The sequence below is a fragment of the Lissotriton helveticus genome, chromosome 3_1 (genome assembly GCF_964261635.1).
Source record: "Lissotriton helveticus chromosome 3_1, aLisHel1.1, whole genome shotgun sequence".
NCBI classification, from domain to species: domain Eukaryota; kingdom Metazoa; phylum Chordata; class Amphibia; order Caudata; family Salamandridae; genus Lissotriton; species Lissotriton helveticus.
The window spans coordinates 2,063,400,880-2,063,424,042 of NC_136061.1; positions in this window are offsets into that span (position 1 = coordinate 2,063,400,880).

Here is a 23,163-nt window from a genome sequence, read left to right on the forward strand (position 1 = left end):
GTTTGGATTGAAATCAGAATGATGCTTGGGCACTCTGAAAGTTATTTGCAGACATTCTGTGATCATCTCTTTCATTGTAGCCGATGTGTTTTTACCTGTTAAGGGATGCTTCATAAAGGCACACTGCTGCTGATTAAGAAGGTGGTGTGTAGGTTAGACTGTCCAAATGAGACTTGCCTCCCTGCAAGGCCCCAACATACAATGCTACCTCCCTGCACCGGCCATAACCTTAAAGTGATAGGTGGGTGGGGGAGAGGACACTGCTTCTGTCAAGGCACGCAAGGCAGTGCACCAAGGTGAGAATGCTCCAAAGGCTGTCCCCAGCCTCAATTTACAGAACAGCTGGTGATCGGACAACATACGTGCACCACATTGAAAGGGCGTGGTGGGGACTGGTGAAGTAAGTAAGCCTCACAGTGTGTTTTACAGAGCTCACTAAACTGTGGCACACAGGTGACCCTGGTGCACCGGCCCTTCGACCAATGTCCAATTTCACACATAGCCAATCCAAGCCTATGCAGGACACTTCCTGTTCAAAGTCAACACCCATAGGGCTCTATAGACTTCAGCCCCCCCCCTGTTGTGTGTGTTGTCCAAGGCTGAGACAGCTTCCACACACACACATACAGTCCTTTAGCTGCTGTGTGGCTAGTCTGTCATGTTTGTGCATCAGCACCTGAGTATTTCACGTTTTATGGACTATTTACTAGTTGATGAGGCTGTATTTTTTTCAACAGTCCCTAGAGCACCAGCATTTCCACTTCTCAAGGTTGCCAGTAAGTTTTGCTGCAACAGTGTGGGAATGTATTTCATGTAAAATGAACTTTGTGTTTGTTTTATGGAAAATTCCTGCAGCATGTGATGGAGCGAGATTCAGAAATGTTTTCATTTCAGCTCGTGAAGTCACATTTCCATAACTAAATTAATTATGCTAACGATTTTGTGTTATGTGTGTATTAATTCAACTTAGTTTTAAGAGTTGCATTCACATAAAACACGAGGGTTACTAACATGTGTGCTCATAAAACGTGCATTACGTTGCATTTTCATGTATTTGGAAAATAATAAATTAATCTTGTCTATTGTTGTGTCATGACTAATAGCGGCTATCTTAAATAATGGCATGTGCTTATTTTGCTTTTCTTGTCTATGTGGTGTCACTTTACTCTTTACAGGTGCATAAAGAATTCTCCTGAATTAAATGAAGAATGGTAGATATAAATGCTGCTTTATTTGTGTGCTTCAGCTAGGTAATTTCGACTAATGGGTTAATTATTAGCAATGGTGGGTGGCAACAGAATGAACTGTATTACTCGCATTAATTATTTTCTTGTGTTTGTTTATATAATAGTTTTCGTAAAAAAGTGATTCTGGGCCTAGTGCATTCGTGTTTGCCAAAATTCTGCTCGGAGCAAAACAGAGTCCATGATGAAAAATTCCTTCTGCTGAAACATTTTGTCGTGATGCAAATTGAAACTCGATGAGCTGACTGTTCTTTAGTCAAGCTAGGCCAAGGCCAGGAACCGGCAGAGGAGTGTGTGACAATTTCATATCCGAGGAAGTTATGACTCTCTTCTGGTTAATGTTGCAAACTGGAAGAAGCCTCGTTGTTCGAAAACGATGGCATGTTATTTGACAGCCAATGAGGACCCGTTTTGAGCAGAAAAATATACTTTTACTTAGATTAGTGTAGAAAGGTATAAAAACTCTTCCCCGTGGAAGAGAGGGCTGCTTCTTGCTGACCTTTAGATGGGTGTGTCGTGCAGACGAACTTCTCTTGGAGCACGTAAGAAACCCAAAAAGACTTTTATTCTTTTTTCTTTAATATAGTAAGTGTAGTTAGGGATTTAGAATATGATGATGCTAAAACTGTCATTTACTATCTAAATAAATGTTTGCTTTTCTTTAAAATCGTTTTTATCATTTATAAGTACTTTAATGAAATGCTTTAATAAAGATTTCTAATGCATTTTCAAAACAAATAGCTAATAAAACTTTACTTTGGAAAAACAAGCTGGCCTTGTTATTTCATGAGTTTAGGTTACCATTAGTAAGATCTTATCGCCATAGTGGCTTAATTAATTTGTAGGATTTTTAAAGTGTGATGAAATTCATTTACCGCGGTTGTATATAAATGTATATATTTGTGAATAGGTTAATTAGGTCACATGATTCAGTTGGTCAAAATATGGCATGTTAGTGTATGGGCCTTGTGATTGATTTATGATTAATGGTGAATATTGTGAAGTTGGGTAGCGTAACTTATGACATATTTCCTATAGGCCGCTGGATCAATTTCCTGGTAGCAGACTGGATGGTTGCTATGGTAACCAACATGCTATATGGTAGTTACATAGGATCGATGATTAACATATGTTGAGTTCGTTCTCTTGTTACATGTAGTCGAAAGGTTTTTTCCTGCAGTGTGAAAAATCTTAGTTGTACCGGTACAGAGTAGTGTGACAAGAGTGAAGTCACACAGTGCATTTGATCTGTTTCAGTGTAGTGGTATTAAGATATATCACAAGTGTTGTGGTCGTACAACACGCGTTAGGGATATAGGTGTGTTAGATAGAATGTATGCATAGTGAGGATTATCTATGAAATCGAAGCTTTGAGTATAGGGACAAAGAGCCCGTTCTAAAACTCACTGTGGGAAAAGTAATAGAATATATTCAAACTTGTGTGAAGGGTAAAGTAACGTTGTTTATTTTACTGGCGATTCAGGTTACCTATGGCTGGTTAGAGTCCTGCCAAGATTTCGTGTATGCATGATTAGGGATACTTTCCGTTTGAAAGTGCGTAAATGATTCTGTAATTTCGTTCGAGTCAAACTTTGAATTGCTACTATATGTGCATTCAGAGGGAAACGAGTTCGCTATTACCTGTTTGAAGGGTAGAGTAAAAATTTACTTTATCGGCGAATATATATTCTGTGAGAATAGCGTCGTCTATTCCACGCAAAGAATTTCCTGCATGTCTGTAAACTGTCACTTTATTTAGAGAAACAGAAAAATGGTTTGTTCTTTTTGTCGTTATTAAATCGAATTTCATTGAAATAGCGTTCTTAAAATGGCGCTGTGAAAAGTTTTTTGTGAAGGAGGGGTGAGCGCTGGGAGTGAGACGCGAGAAACCGCAGCGGCTGTGTACGTCACACGGTGTGCGCAGTGATTGGGTACCATACGTCACAGCTTGTACTCTGATTGGTTTACGTGACTTTGACGAGCTAGACGCTGATTGGCTTTTGCGAAAGGCTTTGTTTTTGTTGGTCGAGCAAGGTGGTGACGTAGCTCCAACCTGATTGGCTTGTTGGTGTGTTTCGCGCACGGATTGGCTGGTGTTGTGGAACAACCAGGAATTATTTTCGATCATTTCCGATTAAACGGATTTGGTTTTAAAATGAGTTATTTTTACAAAAATGTTGAGAAAAAGCTTACAATGCTTCAGAAATTTAAATTTTTTATTTCACCTGACAAGAAAATTGAAACGCGAGGTGGTAAATTACTTCATAAATACAAAACACCTGCAGCATATATGGAAGGCGAATATGGTTATCATACTGTTCTGTGGTTTGATGCTTGGAAAAATTACACTAAGGATGACGGTGTATTAGTTTGGCCAGATGATGGTTCATTTAATATGAACATTTTAAGAAATTTGAGAGAAAAGATGTCAGCTCTTGTACCAAAGCCTAGACCAACACAATTTGAAGCTTTAGTTGAATGGGAAGATGAGATGTTTCAACTACAGAAAGAAGCGAGTGGAATAAAAAGACTTCCAAAAACTCAGAGTTATAGACGGGAAACGCATGAAGATAGAATGCGTATGTGGAGACAGGCAGATATGTGCGATGGTCTTTATTTAATAAGAAAAATGGTTTTAGGGTCACCAGGTGAAAAAAGAATTGAAAAGAAAAATAATATTGTTGTAGAAAGTGAATCAGAAGATGCAGTCTTAGAGGAAATTTACACCACGAATAAAAAGCAAACTCCACTTAGACAGCCTTGTTCATGGTCTACCCCGATGGTTTCTACAGGAACCACACCAAGTGCACCTCCATTAAATGAATCACCCAAATTGTACCCAAATAATTCTGAATCTTTTGAAACTCCAGAAAGATACGAGACAAGAACAAATTCTATTGTTTTTAATGAAAACAGAAATGTTTCTGTATTTCCAACGGAAAAGGAAGCCCCTAGAAATTTAACGAGAGCTGCTAGGGATGAGGAAGTGGCTAATACTTCAGAATATTTATGATCAAAAGAGGAATTAATTCGGCAATTAACAAAAGGGATGGAAGCAGTGACAGTTCCAGTAAATATTGGTCCTGTTCAGCCTGTTTTTGATCAAAAGGGAAATTAAACAGTCAGGTTTAACAATTCCATTAAATGCAGAAATTCAAAAAGTTGCTGAAAAATTTTATTCGGATTTATCTGAAATTCATCGTGAGAAAACAAAATTGCCTGATTTAACCTTTAATCAAGTTTCTTTTAACGAGTCACCAATGGGTGCAGAATCAGATGCTGAGACTCCTGAGAAAAGAGAGTCTAATTCAAAACTTGATGTTGCAAAATTAAAGGCAGACTTGGAGGAATTAATAATTGGTACAATTGGCCCTGACAGTTTAAAGTATTATCGAGATGATGAACTTCTGTTCATCAGCAAAAGCATTCAATGGAAAACAAAAAATAAATATGATCAATTGGAAGAACTGGCTGCAGAATTAGAAATCGATTTGAACAGACAGAAAAATCTGGGAAAGCATTACAGATTAGACTTTACTGAGAAGGACATTGGGAGCTTCAACACAATGGGAAGAATTATGCACATAAAGGAATTGATTGTATACATCAAAAGATTAGGTGACTTGAGTAAATGGAGAGTGAAATGGACCAAAAAGAAGGAAGACGAAAGGTTGGATAAACTGTCTAAACAGTTTCCAATGAGAGAAATTGCAGGTGGAGGATATGTTCATGTCCCATGGTCAAGACAGGATATTTTGCTTTTCACAAATGACTTTCCTCGGCTGAGAGAGAAGCCTGTGGAATGGTATCGACAGGTAGACAGGTTTATCAAGGTCTCAAAAGTTCTGTGGATTGATCTGGATGGATTCTTTGACATAGTCGTCCCATCAGATCTTTGGACAGAATGCAAAATTGCTGTGAGTTGGCCCAAAGCAGAGCCAGATCGCATTAAGGACACAGGTGCTCCAGCACCGGAGGTCATGGATCTGTATGACAAAGTGATTTACTGGTTGAAAAGAAAAATTGCCCCAAAAGAAGTTGATTGGGTAAAAATAGACAGGACACATCAAGAACCAAAAGAGTCAGTTCATTCATTTTATGAAAGGTTATTACTAGTTTTTAAACAGTACAGTGGCTATGAAAAATTAGATGAAAAAGATATGAGCCACTTTATCTACAGATTTGTTTATGGTCTTAGACCAGAAATTGGAGAAATGATCAGGAATAATATTGTCGGATGGCAATCGAATTCAGTTGACGATATTTTGAGAAAGGCAAAATACTGTAGTGATGAATTGGGAGTAAACCAGAAAAAAATAAAAGAAAAGGCTATGTGGGCACAGGTGAAGGTGGCTGAGCAACAGATTGCGAGCTTTGAAAATAAAAATGTGAATTTTGGTCAGAATCAGAACCAGACTCAGGGTCAGGGAAAGTTCAAAAATAATTTCAACAAGCCAAGATTTAATGTAAGTATTGAAGAGTTAAAACAGAAATTGCCTTGTTTTAATTGCGGCGAAATCGGTCACTGGAAAAACGAGTGTAAAAACCCACCCAGAAAATTTAAAAATACATCATTAAACACACAGATGCAGAACGATGTTGATCTGCAGCAACAGCTACAGCGTCAATTGAATGACCTGAGTCTTCAGCAACAGCTACAGCGACAATTAGTGCAACAACAGAATCAGATTCCACTGCCTCCATTTCCTAGTTGTGGGGGAGGTCAAAAATATAATCCAGATACTGGTTTCAGCGGAAGTGATCAGGTAATAAGAACTCAAAGACAAAATGTGCACAATACATCAGGACAATTTTTATTGACAGGGAACCAAGGAAGCGATTCTGATGACTGCTTCTGACGGTGCCCGAGAGAGGGGGAAGAGTGTGTAATTGGAGCCACTCTTGAGGTTGACCAGTCTGGTCCATTTGTAAATGGAAAGGTAAATGATGTAGAAATTACTTTTCTTGTGGACACTGGTCCTACCCGTTCTACTGTTAGATCAGTGGAAATTGAAAACCTACCTCTCTCTGGGGATACCATCCAAGTAGTCGGAGTAAGTAATCAGCAAATTAAAACAGATTTGACTGAGCCTGTGAAGGTTGAGATTGGCAATTTTAAAGACAAACACAGGTTTGTAGTTTGTAAGAGCAGTCCAGTAAACTTGCTGGGGAGAGATATATTGTGCAAGATGAATTGCAGAATATATTGCTCACCTGATGGAATTGAGTTACAAACCATGGAGGAAGATGGGTTGTACAGATTGACAATGTTGATGGTTGAGGCAGAAGAAACAAAATTATTTTCTGCATTTGATAAAGAAAATTTACCGGAAGAATTAAAAGAGACAGTCAAAACAGAAATTTGGGATTTGACTGGAAATGAAATGGGTTTGATGAAACATGTCGATCCAATTAAAATTACAGTGAAGCAGGGAATTGATTTTCCAAACATTCCTCAGTACAAAATGAAAACTGAAACAATTTAAGGTGTTATTCCTGTGATTGAGAAATTCATTAAACAAGGTGTTTTGAAAGAAATTGAGAGCAGTCCTTGTAATTCACCGATTATGGGGATCAAAAAACCAAATGGAACGTACAGAATCGTTCAAGATTTGAGAAAGGTTAACCAAATTGTTGTTCCTTGTTGTCCAGTTGTTCCAAACCCAGCAGTCAATCTTTACCAGATTCCACATGATGCAGAATGGTATACAGTCATTGACCTTTGCAATGCATTCTTTACTGTTCCATTGCATCCAGAGAGCCAGGAAATCTTTGCTTTCAGGTTCCAGAGTAGGACCCTCGCATGGTGTAGAATTCCTCAAGGGTATACTGAGAGTCCTTCTATCTTTAATGAGTTGTTAAAGAAATCTTTGGAAGATCTAAGTTTACCTGGCAGATCGACATTAGTCCAATATATTGACGATCTGTTGATAGCAGCAAAAACAAGAGACAACTGTGTGACAGATACGATTACTCTTTTGAATCATCTGGCAGATGAGGGACATAACGTGTCTCCTGCAAAATTGCAGTTTTGTAAACAGGAGGTGAAATATCTTGGTCACAGAATTGCAAAGGGAATGAGACAAGTGACAATGGAGAGAATTAAAATGATTCAGGGAATGCATCCTCCAAAAACACAAAGACAGGTAAGAATGTTTTTAGGAATGGTTGGTTACTGTCGTCAATGGATTAGTGGGTTTTCGGTAATTGCGAAACCTCTACAGAGTCTGACAAAATCAGACATAAAAGATCCAATTGTCCTTAATGAAATTGAGTTGGAAGCTTTTGAAAAGCTAAAAAGAAGTTTGTGTGAAGCTCCAGCTCTGGGCATGCCAGATTACGAGAAAGGTTTTGAGCTGTATTGTAGTGAAAGGGAAGGATGTGCATTGTCTGTGTTAATTCAGAGACATGGAAACATGAAAAAACTTATTGCTTACTTCTCAGCAGTTCTTGATCCAGTTGCAAAAGCCTTACCAGGTTGCTTAAAAGCAGTTGCAGCAACAAGTGTTAGCCTTGAGCAAAGTGAAGGAATCATAATGGGATTTCCTGTAAAAGTCTATGTTCCCCATTCAGTTGAAATTCTCCTTACCAGGAGCAAAACGCAACACCTGACAAGCAATAGACTCACAAAATATGACAAAATCATTCTGGGATCAGACAATGTATCAATAGCAAGGTGTGTGAATTTAAATCCTTCCACATTGTTACCTGATACTGAAATTAGTGATGAAAATGATGTGGAGCATGAATGCTTGGATGTCATGGTATACTGTACCAAGCCAAGGCAGGATATTAAAGATGTACCATTGCCTGAGTCAGATTATGTGTACTTTGTAGATGGCTCCTGTCTGAGATCAGAGGGAGGTATTTTGAGAGCAGCATACTCAGTCTGTACAGTAGCTGATGTTGAAGAAGCATCATGTCTTGAAGGAATTCGTTCAGCACAGGTAGCTGAATTAATTGCTTTAATTCGTGCTTGTGAATTGGCAAAAGATTTTAGGGTCACCATAATTACAGTTAGCCTATATGGGTATGGAGTTGTGCATGATTATGGACATCTCTGGTCTCAGAGAGGCTACATGACATCAGCAGGTTCACCAATTAAAAATGCAGAGTTCATTAAAAGATTGATTGATAGCATACAGTTACCAAAAGAAATTGCCATAGTGAAGTGTGCAGCTCACAGGAAAGGTGAGGATTTTATCACCAAAGGAAATGCTTACGCAGACGAAATTGCAAAGTACTGCGTAAGAAACAATTATGCGCTTAATAGGGAGAAAAACAAAGAATATGTTTCGAGTTCACTAATGCTATCATCAATTGTTGAGACATGGCAAGAAATCAGAGATTTGCAAAATGAAGCTGATGATGATGAGAAAAATACATGGTTGAAGGCAGAATGTAGACAGCGAGATGAGGATGGAATTTGGACTTACAAAGATGGCAGAGTAGTTTTACCAAATTGCATGATTGCTGATATGGCCAGAATGTACCATGGTCCTGGTCATATTGGAAGGGATTCAATGATTAGGCTTTTCAAGGAGACTTGGTTTAATACCAAGTTCAGAACAATTGCAGAGTCTCTCTGCCAAAGGTGTTTGATTTGTCAACAAATGAACCCAAACAGGAAATCAGTTGTGGGAACGGGAATTATAGGTCCGGAGGGTGGTCCTTTCACCAGATTACAGATGGATTTCATTGAGATGCCCAAACACAACAGACTACAATATGTTTTGGTGATTGTCTGTTTGTTTTCAAGATGGGTAGAAGCATTTCCCACACGTCACAGTGATTCAATTACTGTAGCAAAGTTGCTTTTACGAGAGATTATTCCAAGGTACGGATTCCCTGTGACTATAGAGAGTGATAGAGGAGGACATTTTGATAACAGACTGTTGAAATTGATCTGTGAAGCCTTACACATTGAGCAGAAGTTGCACTGTGCATACAGACCAGAGGCATCTGGAGTTGTAGAGCAAATAAATTGAACGATTAAAAACAGAATTGGAAAAATGTGTCTAGATACAGGCATAAAGTGGACAGCTGCTCTTCCACTTGTTCTAATGACTCTAAGAAGTACACCAGATAAAAAGACAGGTCTAAGTCCTCATGAAATTCTTATGGGCAGAGTCATGAGACAAGCTTTTGTTCCAGTAGGAAAACTGTTGAGCATTAATGACAGTGCAATTTTGGAATACTGTAAGAACCTTTCTGACGTCGTGACTTCTGTGTCTAATCAGGTGGGAACTGAAGTACAATCTAAAGACAAAGTGCAAACGCATGATCTGAGACCTGGAGACTGGGTCAGAACAAAAGTTCACCGAAGAAGAAACTGTCTGGTACCGAGGTGGCAGAAACCGAGGCAGGTAATACTGGTGACTACGAATGCTGTAAAGTGTAGAGGCATAAAAAGGTGGATTCATCCGAGTCACACTATTCCTATACCTACACCTGAGAACTCTGATGAAGAGAGTGATACAACAGCTGATTCAGATTCTGAAGAAGAAGCTGAAGAGAATCCAGATTCTGAAGATCGACAGAGAGGTAGACATCTGGAAAAACCATCTGTGAATGGAGATTTGATTGGAAAAGACTTGAAAATAATTGTAGCAGATTCTGAAGATGATGAAGATCTGCTAGAAAAAGAATTGGCAGAAGAATCTCTCAAGGAAGAGGGAGAGAAGAAAGAATCTGATCAAAATAAAGAAAAAGAACGTGAAACAGAAGAAGAATCTGAGCAGGTTCAGAAGCAAGACCAGGAAAGTATTGAAAAGCAGAAAACAAGCTCTGAATGCAGGAACAAGGAATCCGGAACTGGGAAGTAAAAGGTGATTGAAGAAGCGGCGGAAGACAAATTGCCGAGTACCAGTGACGGGAAAAGAAGTACTGTTCCTAACGGAGTGAAATTGCCGATTAGAGAAGATCCTGAGTCAAGAATTGAAATTTCTGACAGTGATTCTGGAGAAAGTGATGAAGATTGTCAGAGGGAAAGAGTGAGGAAAAGATCCTGGAAAACAGAATCTAACGTGACTGAGCCAAAAAGAAAATTACTAAGAAAAGGTGATACCTGGCCGAATGAAAACAGAGGGCTGAGAGTAAGGTTAATAAAAAGATCAAAGGAGCAAGTGAATGAGATTACAAGTCAGGAGGATCCTGAAAAGAAAGCAGAAAAAGGAAAGAAAATAGAAGTCATCTCTAGAAAAACAAAGAGAGTTTTGAGGCCAAATCAAAAGTATAAGTCTCCTGAGTGGGCTTATATTATAATCCCACCTGTAATTGAGATAAATAGTAGTAGTCAGGAGGAAGTTGAAGACAATAGTGACAATGATTGAAGTACTAATTTGTTAGAATTTAGGTTTCTGTTTTTGGCATAAGGCTGAGGAAATTGTGTTAGGTGACACAAGGTTGAAGAAATTGTGTTTAGTTGGAAACTAACTTGTGACGCAAGGTCGAAGAAAAGTTGTTAGAAGGGTTTAAAAAAAAAAAAAATTTAAAAGGGCGGTGTTTTAAAATTTAGGTTTTATTTAGACAACATTTTAAAATTTTGTTGGCTAGTTAAAATTTTGTTTTCTTTGTTCTGAGATAAGGCTAGCTAAAAATGCCTGTTGTTTTAAAGTGTAGTAGCTCAAAATGTTCCATTCTTAAAAATTGCTGTAAAATGACTCTGATATGTATGCTCATATTAATTCTGCTCTGGTTAGTTTTAGCTGTCATCTTTCCTTTCGGGATCAATAAGGAGATGTGCAAGGTCAATATGACAAGCAAAGCTTCAGTTAGACAAGAAAAACATAGTGCAACAAACAAAGCTAACAAAGATATTGATCACAGACCAGAGGCTCATCAAGATAGGTCTGTCAGTGATTTTTCTAGCAATACATTTTCGAGGCTTTTGGGAGAGTATGTTAAGGTTATGAGTGTCAAAGATTGCTACATTTGTGTAAAGTTACCTGCTTCTGTTTCTGAGGGAGTGACATACAATATGCTTCCTCTTACTTATGGCATAACCTGTAGTGTGATAGCTAGTTTATTTTACCAAACTGGCCGCTTAGAGTACTAATATTCAAATTACGATGAGATTTTTGCTAACCTGAAAATTGAGAATGCTTTAAATAAACACAAGCAAGCCAAACAGATGAGGGAATTATTTTTAGTTACTAATGAACTCACTTACGAGTATGCTTACAGAAATAATCTAACCTGCAAATTGAGGGCTGAGAAAAAGACTTTCCTGAATCTTTTTGAAGAGAGGAGAGCAATTTATAAAAGAAATGAGATGGTCAAACAGACCAAATCCAAGTTTTAGCAGAAAGAGGATGAAAAGCTTAATGGCAAATCTTTTGACAATGTTGCAATCCACATAGACAAACCAATTAGTGGCAAGCTTTGCATTAGGAGGGATAGTACTCTTTTTGATAATTACTTTGTAGGTGCTAGTAATTGTGAGGACACTTACCAAATCATGGGGGGTTGGGGATTCAAAGGTGGCAGAGATCCAATTTTTCCTGGGATCTATTTTATCTGTGGAGATAAAGCTTATTATAATCTCCCAGACCACTGGTATGGGACATGTTTTGTTGGTCTTGTTTTTCCAAAAATATTTCATGTTGACTGAAATGCAGAGGGTTCATTTGAAATCAGTAATCATGCAAATAGATATAAGAGAGAAAGTGTTTCAGAAATTTTGGGAGACATTTTTGAGGCTGTGATACCCTTAGTAGGTATAACCGTAAATGCAGGAAGAATCAGAAAATTGTCCACAAGTGTTGACAGATTGTCCACTGACACAGCAGGTGGTTTCCAATTTGTGGATACTGAGGTGATTGCGGTTAGGTTGATGGTGATGCAAAATCGCCTTGCCCTGGATATACTCCTAGCAAAAGAGGGAGGAGTCTGTGGCATTTTACATGTCCAGCACTGTTGTACTTATATCCCAGACGAGAGCAAGAATATTGAAATGTACATTAAAAACATCACAGAAATGCATTCAGAAATAGTTCCCTTAGAAGAGGATGATTTTTCAGAACGTCTTTCAAAAAGATTTCAAGATATCAAAACCTGGTTCCAAGAGATTGGTGGTTCAGTTCTTGGCAAGATTCTAACACCTTTGTTTGCGATAATTTTTGTGATAGTTTTGACGAAGATCAGTTGCATGTTACACAAGAGGAAGAAGCAAATGAAGGAAAAGAGAAGAATTTACAAAATCAGAAAGGAACAGGAGAGGGAGGTAGAGCTAGAAGAGTTACGCAGAGCTCAATATGATAGTTGCAAAGATTTTGCTGAAACAAGTCTTTAGAAATACTAACACAGTGAAATCGAACCATATTCATTTAAAAAAAAAAAAATTGCTAAATTTTGGGTGTGGTGTGGTGATTTGGAAATCACCAGATGAGGGAGTTGATGGAGCGAGATTCAGAAATGTTTTCATTTCAGCTCGTGAAGTCACATTTCCACAACTAAATTAATTATGCTAACGATTTTGTGTTATGTGTGTATTAATTCAACTCTGTTTTAAGAGTTGCATTCACATAAAACACGAGGGTTACTAACATGTGTGCTCATAAAACGTGCATTACGTTGCATTTTCATGTATGTGGAAAATAATAAATTAATCTTGTCTATTGTTGTGTCATGACTAATAGCGGCTATCTTAAATAATGGCATGTGCTTATTTTGCTTTTCTTGTCTATGTGGTGTCACTTTACTCTTTACAGGTGCATAAAGAATTCTCCTGAATTAAATGAAGAATGGTTGATATAAATGCTGCTTTATTTGTGTGCTTCAGCTAGGTAATTTAGACTAATGGGTTAATTATTAGCAATGGTGGGTGGCAACAGAATGAACTGTATTTCTCGCATTAATTATTTTCTTGTGTTTGTTTATATAATAGTTTTCGTAAAAAAGTGATTCTGGGCCTAGTGCATTCGTGTTTGCCAAAATTCTGCTCGGAGCAAAAGAGAGTCCATGATGAAAAATTCCTTCTGCTGAAACATTTTGTCGTGATGCAAATTGAAACTCGATGAGCTGATTGTTCTTTAGTCAAGCAAGGCCAAGGCCAGGAACCGGCAGAGGAGTGTGTGACAATTTCATATCCGAGGAAGTTATGACTCTCTTCTGGTAAATGTTGCAAACTGGAGGAAGCCTCGTTGTTCGAAAACTAGAGACAATGGACTCTAAGAAAGTGACGGAACTGATGTTATTAAAAATGGAATGACACGATGGCATGTTATTTGACAGCCAATGAGGACCCGTTTTGAGCAGAAAAATATACTTTTACTTAGATCAGTTTAGTGTAGAAAGGTATAAAAACTCTTCCCCATGGAAGAGAGTGCTGCTTCTTGCTGACCTTAAGATGGGTGTGTCGTGCAGACGAACTTCTCTTGGAGCACGTAAGAAACCCAAAAAGACTTTTATTCTTTTTTCTTTAATATAGTAAGTGTAGTTAGGGATTTAGAATATGATGATGCTAAAACTGTCATTTACTATCTAAATAAATGTTTGCTTTTCTTTAAAATCGTTTTTACCATTTATAAGTACTTTAATAAAATGCTTTAATAAAGATTTCTAATGCATTTTCAAAACAAATAGCTAATAAAACTTTACTTTGGAAAAACAAGCTGGCCTTGTTATTTCATTAGTTTAGGTTACCATTAGCAAGATCTTATCGCCATAGTGGCTTAATTAATTTGTAGGATTTTTAAAGTGTGATGAAATTCATTTACCGCGGTTGTATATAAATGTATATATTTGTGAATAGGTTAATTAGGTCACATGATTCAGTTGGTCAAAATATGCCATGTTAGTTTATGGGCCTTGTGATTGATTTATGACTAATGGTGAATATTGTGACGTTGGGTAGCGTAGCTTATGACATATTTCCTATAGGCCGCTGGATCACATGTACACCACCTGTAGGTATTGCAACACTTTGCATGAACACCAGTAACATTGTTCAGGTACCGATTGCTGGGGGCATTTCCCCCCAATCCCAGGTTTGCCTCTATGTTGCTGTGGGTATTTAACCCTCAACCCCAAGTTTACCTCTACATTGCTGGGGGATTAACACCCCAACCCCAGGTTTGCTTCTACATTGCTGGGGTATTTACCCCCAAACCCAGATTTTACTCTGCATTGCTGGGGCTAATTATCCCCCAACCCCAGGTTTTCCTCTCCATTGCTTGGGGTATTAACTCCCCAACCCCGGGGTTGCGTCTACATTGCTGGGCAAATTAACACCCCAAACCAAGGTTTGCCTCTGTATTGCTGGGGGTGTTTATCTCCAAACCCAGGTTTGTCTCTATATTGCTGGGGGTATTAACTCCCCAATCCCAGGTTTGCCTCTACATTGCTGTGGGCATTAAAACCCAGGTTTGTCTCTAAATTGCTGTGGGTATTAACTCCCCAACACAGGTTTGCCTCTACATTGCTGGGTGGATTAGCCCCCCCCCCACACTTTTGGGTCAGAATTGCTGGAAGTATTCCAGGATCTTCCCACTAGAGGTTTATGAGAACCAACAAAGTGACTGAACCTTGGATGGGAGTGAAGGAGAAAATCTATTCCGGATATGAAGCAACCTCAGTGGCTATGAAATCCAGCTTTGTCTCTCTCTGAGGTTTTGTTGTCAACACCAATGGCTTCAGTAGGAGCTTGACAACATATCCCAATTTGAGAGGCCCTTTTTCTTTTCAGGAGTTTTATATAGCACAAACTAGACCCGCAGGTATCAGAGCACTTTACATGAGTGCTAGTTTTGTTACAGATGAACGCATTCATTTTTGTTAAGCACTGTGAGATTAACTGATTTGCCCAGACTCACAGGATTGTTGAGCATCCCTGCTGAGATTTGAACCCAAATCCCCAGCTCCGAGGTCGACCGCTCTAGCCGTTAAGTCACTTCCTCTCCTCCTACTGGCTTTAGCCTCGGTACATGAGCTGCTATAGGATTCGGACTTCTAGAAAAAAGGTTAAGTCAGAAGGTAAAAACATTGCTCGAGATGACCCACTTGGTGTATTATCCTCTGCTCCATGCAGTCAGCCCATAATGGTGCCTGCCTATCACAAACTATGAAGGGGTGCTCCTTCAAAGGCATTAGTATATTTTCTCACAAGCACAATTACCATACGTTCACAAACACAAGTAATATTGAAGCACACTGCCAAGGACAGCAAAAACCCAAGAGAAGAAGAATGGGAGTTCCATTAATAGAGTTGCTTGAATGTTCAAATGTCAGAATCAGTAGACCACACTTGAGGGATGCAGCCCCTAGCAAATCCTTGCCCCATCCAACTTCTGTCATCATTTGGCGCAACTTATAATGTTTCCTTGAGAACAATGTCAGGAAACGTTTTGGGTGTCCCCTAAAAACTGACAACCTCTGGCTTAGATTAGGCCAGTCACGACAGGCATGACTCGCAAGTGGGTGAGTGGGGGTTGAGCTAGGAAGGGGGTCACGCGGGGTGGGGGTTAATTTAATAATAAAAAAATTACCTTCCCGCCAGAAGGGCCCCCGTCATCTCTGCTCCTCTCCTACCTCTGGCAGAAACAGGAAGCATGCAGCCAGGCTACCAGTCCCACCCCTAAGGCAATCTCAACGCTGCAAGCACAGTTATGATTGGTCGAGGCACCGCCCAGCAAGGGGTTAACGGCCGGGCCATGTTCTCTCTATAGGCTGCATTGCAGCCTGCTTGGAGAAGGAAAGAGTGCGCATGACTGGATTGGCCAGCTCCAGAGGGCGGACCAAACCAAACCAGTCATGCGCACTCAGGAGTGGGCACACCACTCCTCCCCTGCCCAGCCCTGCTTGCAGAGCAGCCCCGCCCGCCAGCAACCAAACCCTTCTGCTTTCTTCCAGTGCCAGAAGCAGAAACCTAAAATTGTAGTTATTACCATTTTATGTTTGTGCTTCTCACACTGTGATAAAGCAGTGGGGCGATGCTCCTCCACTCTAGTAGAGGTGACGCCCCTGGATTAGGGGCCATCGGGATATGCCGTGATTAGAAGTACAAGGAAGATATTAACAAATGGCAGCAGACTGGGGTATAATCAACTGTGGATCTTTATACATATGCCCTCCTAATAAAGTCCCTCATGTATAGATTGCACACCGATTTTGATTTGTTGGTGTTCTCGAGGTGGAAGAGCTGAGAGAAGTAAGAACGCCTATTTCTTCAAAGGTATAGTAAAATATCAGAATTTGCAACTCTTTCCTCGTTTACCTCAAATCTTAGGAAATGCAGTGGTGCAGCTCTGTTATGCATGGATTATATGTAAAAACCTCTAAAAGGTTTAAACAGCAGTTGCTAGTAAAGGTTTATTCATTGCTGTGCACAGCTAGGGTTCTTTTTCTCGGATACTATTTAAACAACTCCTGCAGTTTTGATTGGGCTACTCAACGGTTTGAAAAAATGTTTTTTTGCCTGGAAATATCTTGTTTCTATAGATGTGCTCGGAAGTTTTAAAGCAACACAAATGCACTTAAAGACTACATTTGTTCATATCCTTTCCATTTTCTTCAACTTCAGTTTCGAATCCCAGGGGTTTCAGAGAACCATGTATTTGTTATTTTAGTCCCATGTTGTTGATTTTACTCTAAAATGAAGTGGAGTTGAAATGGAAGTAGACGAGTCACAGATAGTGGCAAAGGCTCTCATTATTAGCTGATTGGAATCCGTGAGGTAGTTATAACTAGGGCTGCCAGTTTTATGGTATTCATTTTTTTAACATTTCCATCAATCTTTATACATATTTATTTTTTGGGCCATCTTTTTGGTATTTATCCATATTTATTTTGTGTTTTGTGAACAGATGAGATGATAACTAGTATATTTCCGCATTTATTCAATAGATAAACATGCGCTCATGCTTTGATGGTTGTGAGGTTTTAGCACATTACAGAGCCAAAAATAATAAAATAATAAACCCACTTTAAAATAAAATTTATTTAGGCAAACCTCATTGAGCTTTGTAACTCGCTGCCAATAAGCACAATTATTGGCAATGCTGCCAAAATGTAAAGTTATTGGTCTGAAATTCATTAATCTCAGCATGGAGGGGCTCTCAAAAGCGATCAAATTATCTGTATTTTTCAGCTTCTAAAAATAAATACAGACAGGAAACACAATGTTTTCTGTCTGTATTTATCTGTAAAAATCTGTCAAAATAGAAACGAGGGATCCCTTTTTATGACATGTATTAACTATGATTACCCCAGAGTGAGGTGTTTGCTACATGTGGTAAATATATTCCATTCCAAGGATTCAGCAGGCGAATGATAAAACTTGTATATTGGTTGTTAACCAACAAAATTCTGCACCCTTTGCCTTTCTTCCAGAATTTTTCCCTCAGGGAAAAATTGTGAGGGTGTGATAATTATCAGAATTCAAAATATTAATCTCTGTAAAAAGAACTATTTGCAAATGACTCAGAATTCAGGGTCCAATTTAGAGTTTGGTCGATGGGATACTCTGCTGCAAATGTGCTGGATATTCTGTCCACCATATTACAAGTGTCATTGAAAATAATGCACTTGTAATGTGGCAGATAGGATATCCGTCACATATGTGATGGAACATCCCGTCCACCAAACTCTAAATTAGTTCTCTTGTCCTTAACTTATAATGTGGTCACTAAGGAGAGTTGGCCTTAATCAGACATTATAATTATAGCACCTGATATAAACTGATATCAAAGTAATTGGTATTTATCGGGTGTGCCGATATTTATTGGTGTGATAATTATAAAAAAGGGCATTTTTTAGGGGGCAGTGTGATTACACACAAGGAATAAGGTCACAAACATGTCATAGTAAAACACAGTTTTAATAATTTAAACCTGGACTCTGCCCCACATAGAGCAGACAGGCTTAACTTAGGAAAATGTGTAAAGCATTTTACAGTAACAAAACAGTTAAATAAGAAATAAGAGATAGAAGTTCAACAAAACAAAATCTAAAACCAGAGAACATTTATTGAGCAGAATGACACCAAAACAACAAAAGTCCAATAAGGGAAACTAGAGATATGAACTTTTAAATACTTAAAGCAAAAAGCACCTAGAATAAGTAAAGTGGTAATCAGAAGATACTGTTTGTAGTTGATTGGGACCTCAGCACGATCTCAGGGTGACCGCGATTGATCCTGGTTGCCGTATTATAAACTATTCTACAGAGCACTGTTATGATTTATATCCAAGGCGGCAGCCCCTTGGGCCGGTCACCCCACGCACCGCGCACACTCCCCGTGAGTGAGCCCAGGCTGCCCCCGATCCCGCCGAGTGCCGCCGCTGCCCGCAGCTGTGCCCCTGATCGTTTGTATTCTGTGCCTTGCCACTGTTGTTTTGTATTTTGTATTTTGCCTTTTCTTGTCGATTACCTGTGTTGCCCAGCGTGTGCTTGCCCCACTTGCTGTGTCCAGCCCCTGCCGCATTTCCCGCCCTCTCCCCGCTCCCCGCCGCTGCTCCCCTGCGGCCCCGCCCCCTTCTTTTTAGTGTTCCTTCCCATTCGCCACCCCGCTCCCGCCTCCCAGCTGCTCCTCCCTCCCACTTGGCCATTTATGGCGGAGTGCACGCGGCAGTGAGTAGTGACCCTTGACCCTCTGGGCCGGTCACCCCACGCACCGCGCACACCCCCCGTGAGTGAGCCAAGGCTGCCCCCGATCCCGCCGAGTGCCACCACTGCCCGCAGCTGTGCCCCTGATCGTTTTTTTTCTGTGCCTTGCCACTGTTGTTTTGTATTTTGTATTTTGCCTTTTCTTGTCGATTACCTGTGTTGCCCAGCGTGTGCTTGCCCCACTTGCTGTGTCCAGCCCCTGCCGCATTTCCCGCCCTCTCCCCGCTCCCCGCCGCTGCTCCCCTGCGGCCCCGCCCCCTTCTTTTTAGTGTTCCTTCCCATTCGCCACCCCGCTCCCGCCTCCCAGCTGCTCCTCCCTCCCACTTGGCCATTTATGGCGGAGTGCACGCGGCAGTGAGTAGTGACCCTTGACCCTCTGGGCCGGTCACCCCACGCACCGCGCACACCCCCCGTGAGTGAGCCAAGGCTGCCCCCGATCCCGCCGAGTGCCACCACTGCCCGCAGCTGTGCCCCTGATCGTTTTTTTTCTGTGCCTTGCCACTGTTGTTTTGTATTTTGTATTTTGCCTTTTCTTGTCGATTACCTGTGTTGCCCAGCGTGTGCTTGCCCCACTTGCTGTGCCCAGCCCCTGCCGCGTTTCACGCCCTCTCCACGCCGCTGCTCCTCTGCGGCCCCGCCCCCTTCTTTTTTGTGTCCCTTCCCATTCGCCACCCGCTCCCACCTCCCAGCTGCTCCTCCCTCCCACTTCGCCATTTAAGGTGGAGTGCACGCTTACGCGCAGCAAGCACGCGCAGCGGGCGCACCGATTGTGCGCCGAAGGCGTGCCAAAGGCAAACCCGTCTGCGCCTGGACCGCGCCCAGCGCCAGGACCCCTGACCCCCGACGATGCCTGCCCACACGACGGACCTACAACGCCGCCACCCTCATCGCACTCAAACCCGACCGAACCAGAGCCTGCCACCGAGCCACCCCGAGACGCACCCACGGACCCTTCACCTGTCAAGCTTGCAAGTTCACCTGCCTCCGGACCTGCACCGCACCCACCAAGCCGAGCACCAACAACAGCCACCTCAAGTGCATCCTGCTCAACACCCGCTCCATCCACAGACACGCCTTCGAACTTTAGAACCTGCTCGACACAACTTCACCAGACGTCGCCTACCTCACAGAAACCTGGATGAACGCCTCCTCTGCACCCGACATCGCCATCGCCATCCCAGACGGATACAAGATCACCCGGAGGGACCGCGTCAACCAGACTGGAGGAGGCATCGCCATCGTACACAAGAACACCATCCGCATCACAACCGACTCCAACGACACCTTCTCCGCCGCCGAGCACCTCCACTTCCAGATACACACGGACCCAAAGACGACCCTCAGAGGCACCCTCGTCTACAGACCCCCGGGACCACGCACACATTTCAGCGAAGACATCACGGACTTCATCAGCCCACACGCCCTCCCCTCCGCTGACTACATCCTCCTAGGGGACCTCAACTTCCACCTGGAGAACAACAAGGACCGCAACACCGCCACCCTGCTGGACAGCCTCAACAACCTCGGACTCGAGCAACTGGTCAACACCTCTACCCACTATGCCGGCCACACACTTGATCCCGTCTTCTCATACAGCAAGCACATCACCTTCAGCCACTCCACCGGACTTCACTGGACCGACCACAGCTGCGTCCACTTCAGCTTCAGAAGAACCACGACCCACCACCACCCGCAACAGGTTCCTCACAGGAGCTGGAGCAAGATCACCGACAAGCAGCTCACCACCTCCCTCAGCCAGAACCCACCCGCCAGCACAACGGACCCCAACGAAGCAGCCCGCAACTTCACGCAGTGGCTGACCGCCTGCGCCGACGACCTCGCGCCACTGAAGAACCCTCCCAGCAGACCCAGAAGCAAGAAAGCCTCCTGGTTCACCGACGAACTCAAGGACTCCAAGAAGAACTGCCGCACCCTCGAGAAAGCCTGGCTCCTCGACCAGACCACAGACAACATGACCGCCCTCAAACAAGCCACCCGCAAGCACCACCAGCTTATCTGCACCACCAAGAAGAAATCACTGAAGGAACGACTAGACCACAACACCCACGACAGCAAGGAACTCTTCAGCATCGTCAAGGAGTTCTCCAACCCCAGCACCGGCAACAACGACATCCCTCCTTCACAAGATCTCTGCGACTCTCTCACCTCGTTCTTCCACTGCAAGATCGCCGACATTCACAACAGCTTTGGTGCACCATCCACGCACCCAACCGTCGAACCAACGCCCCCCACCGCCACCCTCCGCACCTGGACCATGGTGACCACCGAAGACACAGCCCACACGATGAACACCATCCACTCCGGATCTCCAACCGACCCCTGCCCCCACCACGTCTTCAACAAGGCCGACTCCACCATCGGACCCCAACTCCGAAACATCATCAACACCTCTTTCAACACCGCCACCTTCCCCGAGAGCTGGAAGCATGCCGAGCTCAGCGCCCTACTGAAGAAACCAACAGCGGACCCCACTGACCTCAAGAACTTCCGCCCCATCTCGCTCCTCCCTTTTCCTGCCAAAGTCATCGAGAAGACCGTCAACAGACAGCTTGCCGCCTTCCTCGAGACGAACGGATCCCTCGACCCCTCGCAGTCCGATTTCCGAGCCAACCACAGCACCGAGACCGCCCTCATCGCAGCCACCGACGACATTAGAACCCTGCTCGACAACGGGGAAACAGCGGCCCTCATCCTCCTGGACCTCTCTGCAGCGTTCGACACTGTCTGCATCCGCACCCTAGTTCAACGCCTCAGCAACATCGGTATCCAAGAGAAGGCACTGGAGTGGATCATCTCGTTCCTCGCCGGAAGAACATAGAGAGTCTGCCTCCCCCCGTTTCGATCCGAGGCCACTGAAGTCATCTGCGGCGTACCGCAAGGATGATCACTCAGCCCCACCCTCTTCAACGTCTACATGAGACCTCTTGCAGCCATCGCACGCCAACACAACCTCAACATCATCTCCTACACCGACGACACCCCAACTGATCCTCTCCCTCACCAGAGACCCCGCCACCGCTAGAACTAGCCTACACGAAGGGATGAAAGACGTCGCCGAGTGGATGAAGAACAGCTGCCTGAAACTGAACTCTGACAAGACGGAAGTCCTCATCCTGGGACCATCGCCCTCTGCCTGGGACGACTCCTGGTGGCCCCCCGCCCTGGGCACCACTCCCAAGCCAACAGACCAAGCACGCAACCTGGGCTTCATCCTGGACTCCTCCCTCTCGATGACCAGACAAGTCAACGCCGTCTCCTCATCATGCTTCAACACCCTACGCATGCTCCGCAAGATCATCCGATGGATCCCGACCAAAACCAGGAAGAAGGTCACCCAGGCACTCGTCACCAGCCGACTGGACTACGGAAACACCCTCTATTGCGGAACCACAGCCAAGCTACAGAAAAGACTCCAACGCATCCAGAACGCCTCCGCCCGACTCATCCTGGACATCCCCCGACGCAGCCATATCTCAGGCCACCTGAGGGACCTGCACTGGCTCCCCGTCAGCAAGAGGATCACGTTCAGGCTCCTCACCCACGCACACAAGTCTCTCCCCGACCTGGGCCCCAAGTACCTCAACGACCGCCTGACCTTCTACATGCCCACCCGCCATCTACATTCTACAAGCCTCGCCCTCGCCGCCGTACCACGCATTCGAAGAGCCACCGCCGGAGGAAGATCCTTCTCCTACCTGGCGGCCAAGACATGGAACTCCCTCCCCATCCACCTTCGGCTGACCCAGGACCATCTCGCCTTCAGGAGACAACTCAAGACCTGGCTGTTCGAGCAATAGCGGACCCCTTCCCCCAAGCGCCTTGAGACCATTCCGGGTGAGTAGTGCGCTATACAAATGTTATGATTGATTGATTGATTGACCTTTCTGCCCTTGGAGGTCATTGTTGTGCCAGCCAGGGGTTTGCCTAAATTACTGTAATGCTAATTTTATTTTAAAGTGAGTTTATTATTTTATTATTTTTTGGCTATTTTGAAAAAAGATAGACCTACTTTGGAGCCTAGCACTGTCATTTTATCTCAAGTGATGCTCTTGACAGTACTAAATGAACTTGGCTCAAGGTCAGTTCAGAGCACAAGTGAAAAAGTGGATGGTCCATTCATCTTTCATCTGTTCTACCATCTATCCTGAATGATTTTCTCAAAACTATATCTCAGCACCTCCATTTAACAATACCTGGACCTGAACAGTTACAGGTAACAAAGACATTTGATCAGATTGTACAATTGCCCTCTTTTCTTGGCAACGTACTGATACAGTAAGTTTAGTTTCACCAG